Here is a 9,481-nt window from a genome sequence, read left to right on the forward strand (position 1 = left end):
CTCTGAATATTCGAACGTTGTGAAAAGTGTGATAAAAGTACGGTGCCATCTCGAAAAATATCCGTGAACTAATTTTTCGCTCTACTTTACACAGTTGTCGGAAAACCTAACTGTATGTAATCACAAAATTTTCTGTAAACTGTCCGTATCTTTTTTGGCATCGAAACTAAATTCTGAAAGTGTAGTGATCTTTGAAATTTTCCTGATTGGAGCATTTACAGTTTCGGTATGAACAACCTGTATGTTCGGAATATCTGTTTTAAACAAATATTGCACTGACAGCTCAAAATTTAAATTTGAAAATATTTTTTTTGTTTTTGTCATATATTGAACGATTCTCCAATTTATTTTTGCACGCATTTTTGTTGTGTAAAAGCGTTTGTAATTTTGTGCAAGCAACAAGATGTAAACTTTGCAAAAAATGTCAATGTTATGTCGATAAAGTTTCCATGTCGGCATCCCCTTAACATGAGTCTCAGAGATCGATATTGACGTTGGCCAACGCGAAATCTATCTAGCGCGTCTGTCGACGTGAAAGGGAACTAAAGATTCGAACGAGTGACAATCTGCAAACTCCACGACGCGATATTACACGATCATGGGAGTGACGATGCGCGGGGAAATTGACGTATCGCAAAGTCATCTTGCGAACCACAGTCGACGGATCTTATAATGACTGTAGCGCATATACTCCATCGTGTTCGGGGTCAACTGTAGGATATTGCCGTAAATCCCTGGGAGCTGTCGGTCGGAAAAAACGTTTTTTTCTCGAAAACTATTATCCTACCTAAGCAAAAGCTGCAAGATTATACTGGAATCGACCTGCTGCCCTTATTATCCTCGCACTAGCTGCTAAGGTATATTACGTAGGTATATTACGCTATATTATGGTACATTGAATGGCATCGTAATGCGCATTAAACATATTAGATCGCTATAGCGTGACCCCCAGATAAAGGCGCGAGTAAAAAGGGATGATTTATACTCCATTTCACGTCCAACGAGCGTGCGCTGAAATCTTTTCTGCGAAGAGAGGAGGGGACGCTCCGTTCTTAATTTTCTCGCGCGATGGCCAAATTTTGCCGGGCTATTATGGCGTGTCTTGTTGTTGGCCGCGCTTCACTTTACGCAATTCATCATATTAAGCTCGGTATACATTGAATGAACAAATGGCGAACGTGCGATATATTTGCGCCCACTTTGACTATAAACTTTTTTTAATAAATCGCATCATGACCGCACAAGACGTACATATTTTTTCATCGTAAATGTTTACATTAGTTGCTCATTCATTGTTCGTTCACTCAGCATATGCCCAGTTTTGGTGCACGCGTCCGAGCATAACGACGAATCCGTGATACATGAATCGGCGGCGCATATCATTTCGAAGCTAGTGATGACGTTTACAAGGGGAACCAGTGTAAGTATACGTGTGTAACTAGTGTAAGTATACGTGTGTCATTTTGCGTTTCGAGGATCACGCCAATATCATGCATTATTGATAATAGGCTCAATCATCGTGCAAACAGTCGTGACAAATAAATGGTTGCATTTATTTGATCGCGTAACACGGCAGCGTACAGCACGCTGTCAAATGGTACTCGCGTGACATTCGAACGTTACGACTAATGCAAATTCCAGGCATTAGCATAACACCTGTACAACTGCGCAACGTACGCGACGACGCGACGACGAGCGGCTCGCGTGTACGACACGCGACGACACACGTTTCGCCAGTTGTTAATTGCCTCGGAACAGCTTCGTTAACAAAATCAAAGGCGCACCGTCGCGACACATTTTTACCTACGCCACGCCGTAACGTGAGACCGAACCATGTAAGCTGATTCGCGACGGGCTCGAGGTTGCATCTCGATCCGCAAAAATCGATGTTGCTAATCGCAGCCTCGCGGGTCCGGGCGTTGAAATCAACGATGCGGACGAAGATACCGATAAAGTATTAAGCCACTTTGTTGGCGATACCGAAGGCGATCGATACGGGTGGGCAAAAACGAACGAGAGCAAAAGCAAAACGACGTCGTACAATCAATGCGTTCATTATGCAACGTTGAATAATTCAACGTGCGACGTGCGTTCCACGCCCACGGCGTGCTTGCAAGATCATCATGCTTATGTTTATCGTGTTATACGTCCAAGTAAGGCGACCGACCTGGCCGCCGTTCATTCGACTGCGTTATCAGGCTACGCTGATATCCTCAAAAAAAGAGCCGACACAAAAAGGAACAAGTAGCGCCTACCTACTCTCTCTTCCTCTCTCCTTCCACTCTTCGTACGGCCACGGTTAAAGCATATTTTACCGTAGCGAATAAAAATATTCTGCGCCGCCGGGTACTCTTCGCATCCTGATGGGAGACGCGCAAACTGGCAGAAGCGGCGCAACATTATGCAAAGTTCATTAAAACCGAGCTCGAAGAACGGCTGCGGCGCAGCCGTCTCTCTCTCTCTCTCCCTCTCTCTGTTTCTCGCACCCTCTCTCACCATCTCTCGCTCTGCTACCCTCTCTTATCCCTTCTCTCCCGCTATCGTTCCTGAAGTCAGTGAACGGAGTGATGTTCCATCCTTCGCGTTAAACTTGGCCAACTTTAGCTGCAGCCATCCCCTTACCACCCGCGAACTTGTTCTCTCGCACACCTTTCCCCCTGGCTTCTATAAAGCGATTCGTGGGCGCTACGACAAGTTGCACGTAAGACGCGTCAAGTCGTCTGGGCAGTAAAAGATTAACGCGATTACATGCCTCGACCGCTTTAAGCGCGTACAAATACGGCGGCGTACTCAGAGCGCTCGGTCGCTTCGCATCAAGTTTGCCCGCGGATCGCCCCGTGTGCACACAGTCCATTTTCATTAAGCGATTACACGAGCAGAATAATACGTCGATTAATACAACGTGGACACTACGCCGACGCACCTCAATTACATTGTCCATTCCGAGATAAATCCGAGGCAAATCGGAATTTAATCGGTGTCACGCGAAACGCTTTCTTCGTCTCGATTATATATATCCCGAGTGACATTTCCCAACGGACTAGTACGTGCAAAGCACGTGCTTGTATGTATAATACAACAACGCGCGTGTAACTAGCCCGCTTTTTCCGCTTTCTATTGCAGAAACTTCCGGCGACTCTCTATCCGTCTAGAATTCGCGCACTTTTCCCTGAACGCCCGTCCAGCGCTGGTTCTGCTCTTGCCGCATTTTTCTCACGATCCTACTCTCTTTCTTTGAAGCATCGCGATGTCCTTTCACGCCCCCGATAAGCGCGTTTGAACGTGCTCCACTTAACAGTTACGACAATAACAAATTTAAACGCGATAACTCCGCGCGTTGCCACATTCTACGCGCATAGTTTGCCGTAAACGTTGCAAGTTGGCGAGAGTGCTGCTCGGCAATCTGTCCCGTTCAAAGACAAGGAGATAATTATCGGATATAGCCGACGAATATCAGCACGCGGAATTTCGACCTGTTCGTGCGACGATGAAGTATTCACATAAATTACATAAGAGAAAGAGAAAAAGAGAGAGAGTCCACGTCAAAGAGGAATAATATATCTGGAACGTCGATACTCCCTTTTTTCTCTCTTTGACTTACTCTTTTCGCTCTGCACGTACACGCGAGAGATATATTTAAATATATCAGCAAAAATCTGCGGTAGAGTGAGAACAAATCCGCGGGAAAATATCGGGCGAGATTCGCGCGCGTCTAAATTTCCACGAGCGTTTCGAAATGTCGTTTCCAACTCTGCGCTAAGTTCTGACGTGTGTTAAGCGTGCAAACGAAATTTTCGGTATTGATTCAGCCATCATCGCAGTTTACCCGAGTTGTCTATAACGTGGCATATAACGTTGGCGAATAAAAAAATCCGGTTGTTCATTTAACCGTAATGGAAATTAACATTCGGCAGATTCAGATCGCAAACTTATGCCGAGTGAGGAGTCTTTTGATGAACCAGAATTTGAAGAATCGCGCGAGGAAGGAGTAATTTGTCGTAAGTGATACAACCGATATGCACGCGATCCAATCAGCCGAGCGTTCTAATCAATGCGCCGATCGCTCGCATGAACGCAAGCAATCCGGATGATGAAAATCAGATATTCACTTACAAATTTGCAGTAAATCAAATACAAACCGTGCCGGGCGAATATATGAGTAGCGTAAACACAAATTCACGCTTCAATGTGAACGAATATAAAAGCGCCGAAAAATGAATATAAAACGGTTTAACGCTATAAAATGCAAAATCTGACGCGAGTGTAAAATCTGACACATCACGTTTCGATTATTTGCAACTAATACACACGTCAGCCGTATTACCAAACATTACCTCATAAAAACTATTTGATCAACTTTTAATTCATATATGAGATTATTTTATATAACAAAGACACATATGTTTCACCTGCGCGTAATTTCCTAAAGCAAGCATAAAATGTTATAGGAATTACCGGTTGTTATTTCAACGGCGAATATCTTTCAGCTATTTGCACTGAGAGAAAAATATGGTCGATCCAATTAAAATTATAGTTATTTTTGTTGCAACCACATTTTTTCGTCGTTCTAGCATGAAAATAATAGTAGTAACATACCTATAAGATTATTATCATTAACATTATATTAATTAATTTAATAAAAAAATGTTTTTCTTAGCCACAATTGATAGTCACTATTTTTCTATACAAACACAGTTATAAATATTTTACAGTTACAAACATATTTTTCTTCAGCGTAGAATCGACAGTGTAGAACATAAACAATTTTTATTCAAATGTACCAGCTTTATTCAGCCGAAATTTCGCTGCAAAATTTAATTATCGAAACAATTAACATCATAAAACATTGTCATCGGAAAGTGAATCTTCTAAAAAACTTTCCACATAGTTACTTGATTCCAGAGTCAATATCGAATCAAAAGATCCAATGTCGCAGATAAAGCCGCTTGTTGTTCAATACAATAGTATAGTATTATATAACCGTGTAGAATTTGCGTAGAAAAACATGGCGAGTGAGAGGCAAGTTCGGTACGAGAAAGGTCGGAGTGTAAACAATTAAATTTTATTCGGCGTGAGAGATCTTATCGTTCGGAAAGACTCGAAAACGCCAAGAAACGACGGAATCAAGGTTCCGGATCACTGGCGAGTGCAAAACGAGACGAACGCGCGCGAGCATTTTTGGCACGAGACGCGTTCCTCGGCGAAATAAACTAACGTCGGAGTACTGTGTGTAAGCGACGGAGCAGATCGGTCGAAGACAAATAAATCGCAATGATGGCGCAGTCCCTTCTCTCTCTGGGTGCGCTCGCGCCGCACCGAAATATATCGCTCCGAATTAATAGCACGTCGTGACGGTGCATCGCCGCAAGGGCGATTTAAGTCGAGCGATATATCGCGTCTGGCGTCCTCGTTGGCGCACCAACGCTTGATGGTGGTAGTGGTGGCGGTAGTGTTGGTAGTACCACGGTGATGGTTTACGCTTCGCAAAACGTCCACGAAGAGGATACGTCGCACGGTAAGACTTTAATAAGTGTCGCCAAGTAATATCGACCTATTTTGTCTGTACTTAAGCTCCACTGCGCGTCCCAAAGCTTTAAACGCTCCAACACTGTCAAACTGTCCCGCGGCTCAAGAATATTTACGACCGTGCCCAACCTAAAGATCCTAACACCCCTTTGCGCATGAGTATCAGCCGCGAATCGGGTGACAAAAGAGTCGGAGATCGCGGAGAGCGGATTGGGACGCCAGGATTGAGGTAGCCGTACGTACATCTATGCGGAAACGCGAGCGAGGAAATTCGCAGTCTCACGTATCGCGCCGTCATTATCTGACTGCGATTTTGACAACGTGGCGAACGTGCCGTCAAAGACGACGGCAATTGCAGGAGAACACGAAGCAAAGGGTATCAAGTATCGTGTAGTTACATCGTGACCCTTCTAAAGGCTGGTCGATCCTTTCGTTGGGGCTCGTAACGGGTGCTAGCGGTTAACGATTCCGAGAGGTGACCAGCTTCGAAGTCGTGTCACGAGCTCGGTCGCGCGCTCGCCTATTGGAATGCTGCTCCGAGCTATTGACATTAGGTGACGCGTAATTACTTCTTCGGAATTGCATTGATCCTCACTACCCGCTGAGACCTTAGCGAATCGCACGACACGACATCCCTCCTGTGTTTTTCACGCGACTCTAACTGATATGTACAGCGTGTCTGACAATTATTTATTGTCAGTTATATTGACACATTCGTGCAGATAGAACTCATCAAACTGAACACAAAACTCCTCTATCACTTCGCGCAAACAACCACGTAAAATTTTTAATTATTAACGAAATAGGTTTGGTGAATGATCATGCACGATACGGTAGATAAGGACTGCGATGACATAACGTCGCTTATACATTAGATTTGCCTCAAACTAAACAAAAAAGTCTTCTACTATTTTATGACCGTGTAGATTTCTACTTATTAATTCAAGAAGTTTGTGGCGTTATTGTGCGCGCAATAATAGTAGAGGAATTTTGTGCTCAGTTTGATGGATTCTACCTGCACGCACAACGGATATATGTCAATAATTATTAGATATCCTATAGATACTCTATGAATTATTCATATATTGATTATATTAAACAGTCAGTTACGTTGTACGTTTGACGCTATTAAACTAATAATTTCGGTTTCCCTTCTCCCCCACAGGAGCACATTGCGCAGAATGTCTCCGCATTACGGGTTTGAGCGTGTTTCTGATAGCTGAAATATTTCTCTGTAATGAGAACGATAAATGCTGATGGAGAAACAGCGGCGCACCTTTCCAGATTACATTAGCATAAAAGAATCGGCCAAGAGCCTTAACTTTCACGCGAGAATGGTAAATTCCTCTTTTTCTCTCTCTCTGCTTTTCTCCTACCGCAAACATCGACCGCGTCCCTCTCGATTTGAAGTCCAACAGATATACCTTTCGACAGGAGTCGCGAAACAATGTCAAAAATTTGATTGCACAGCGAGATGTTTTAACGAAAACCGTAGGCAACGGTGACCCATGAGCGGTTGTCAGATTTCTCCGGTACAAAATCGACCTGCGCGGGCCGAAATCGGGAATATGCGTCGCGCGGAATAATTGTTTCGTACACAGGGAAGTGTCTCCGCGAGTCTCTGGAATAGAAGAGTTCTCCAATTTCACAGCGAATTTCGAGAAATAAATAACGAGAACGCGCTTGAAGCGAAATAACGAACTTATAAAATTCCCGAGGGATCAAGAAACCGGTAAGTATCGGAGCCGTGGCTGACACGTAGTAGAGCTCGCGCTAAATACACGAATACGAGGAATTCCCTGTTTCATTCAATTACTTCCACGGTGTTTAATTATACCTTAATTAAAATCCTCGCACACGCCCGTGGGAAAGTTTAGAAGTTAATACCCGTAGAGATGGCGATACTTTCATATTAGCGCGGCAGTCGGCTGACTTACGAGCGCCAGTATAAAACGAGTTAATTACGTTACGGTAGCGACGCGCGCTGCGCCGGAGTTACTCGGTGCAGCCTTCGTACTTTCTCGTTGTCTCACTTTCCGACGCGCGAAAACGTCCCGCATTCAAGCATCGCACATTTCGCACGGGACATTCGTCTTTACGAAGATCACTTATCTTTATACACGTGGCCGTTTCGCTTAACGTACGACTTAACTGATCCTTTAACGTTGAGCTCTTTAACACGTCAACGACTACTGCGCTGATCTTCACTGATCGTTGAAAAGCCAGAAGATTGAATAATTAAGAATGCCGTAAGCAAAACGCTTTTTTTCTGACGCAAATAATTTTTCACTTCCTTCCATTCTTTATTGGCCGTGCATCTAATTTATCCGTTACAATTACCCGAGTCGAAATTTTGATCCCACTTTCAACCACAATATCCAATTTAACGGCCATTTTGCAATATCTAATTTAACTGCTCCTTTAACGTCGAGCTCTTTAGCACGTCAGCGATTATCGCGCTGATCTCCCCTGATCGTTGAAAAGCCCGAATAAAGATTGAATAATTAAGGATACCGTAAGCAAAACGCTATAAAACGCTATTTTTATAAATTTTCGCGAATAATTTTTCACTTCGTCCCACATTAATTATTTATTGACCGTGCATTTAATTTATCCGTTGCAATTACCTCTAATCGAAATTTTGATCTTTCTTTCGACTACAATATCCCATTTAACACTTTGATATTCTAAAGCCTATATCAATCTCTTTTGATTCTATTTAATCTATTAACTTTGCCGAGAGAGAGAGAGAGAGAGAGAGAGAGAGAGAGAGAGAGAGATCTTCTTTAGAACTTACAAGTAGCATTTTGTGCGTTTACTGCCATTTAGAGACACTGACAAGTAAACCTACCCAAAAGGTACATTCCGATTTCTTTCTAATTTGACACAAATGTAAAAGTACAAAAAATATTTAAATCATATTTTTTTATTTCGGTCCACTTTGAGCAGTTTATAGCTTTTTAATGTTCTCACTCCTATCATATATAACAAAAATGCATAAGAAATAAAATTGAATACAAAATATAATTAAATAATTTTAACAAAATCCACGAGCAGTTTATAGCTTTTTAACGTTCTCACTCCTATCATGTATAACATGTATAACAAAAATGCGTAAGAAATAAAATTGAATACAAAATATAATTAAATAATTTTAACAAAATCCACGAGCAGTTTATAGCTTTTTAACGTTCTCACTCCTATCATGTATAACATGTATAACAAAAATGCGTAAGAAATAAAATTGAATACAAAATATAGTTAAATAATTTTAACAAAATCCACATAGCTGAGACACGAATCATTTTAAATTTCTTTAGCCGAGATTCCAACCGAAATATTTCAAATCTGTACTAAATTAGTCAAAAATGGTTCGAATCTCGGCCAAACCGAGAGAGAGAGAGAGAGAGAGAGAGAGAGAGAGAGAGAGAGAGAATTCCAGCAATTTTAATTAAAAGTTTAACAAAATCGGCATAGCTGAGACACGAACCATTCTAAATTTCTTTAGTCATGATTCCAACCGAAATATTTCAAATTTATGCTAAATTAATAAAAAATAGTTCGAATCTCGAAATCGAGAAACTATTTGTATAAGTAATTTTTTTTTCAATTTTTTACATGTTTTGTTTAAACATTTTATTATTTATACAAATAATTTTATACATTTGACTTCATATTCATTATGCAAACCAAAAACACCTACATCTTGGATTCAATTTTATTTTTTATGTATTTTTGTTGATGATAGGAGGGAGAACATTAAAAATCTATAAACTGCCCGTGAAACTCAAAATGGGCCAAAATGAAAAAATATGACCTAAATATTTTTTGTATTTCTAAATTTGTGCCAAATTAGAAAGAAATCGGAATGTAACTTTTGGGTAGGTTTACTTGTGAGAAAGATCTCCTGAGTTCATATATGTATTAAACATGCATTGAACCTTCAGATAATGTA

General features: G+C 41.5%; 1 protein-coding gene across 2 annotated transcripts in view; it reads left to right on the forward strand.

Moving 5' to 3' along the window:
* The window catches only part of LOC116845230 (limbic system-associated membrane protein-like), a 184,981-nt gene that overhangs the window by 134,710 nt on the left and 40,790 nt on the right, over window positions 1-9,481 (forward strand). The window lies entirely within an intron of this gene.

This window comes from Odontomachus brunneus, unplaced genomic scaffold (assembly GCF_010583005.1).
Source record: "Odontomachus brunneus isolate Ranch 3 - 2012 unplaced genomic scaffold, Obru_v1 Obru_scaffold_050, whole genome shotgun sequence".
Lineage (NCBI taxonomy): Eukaryota > Metazoa > Arthropoda > Insecta > Hymenoptera > Formicidae > Odontomachus > Odontomachus brunneus.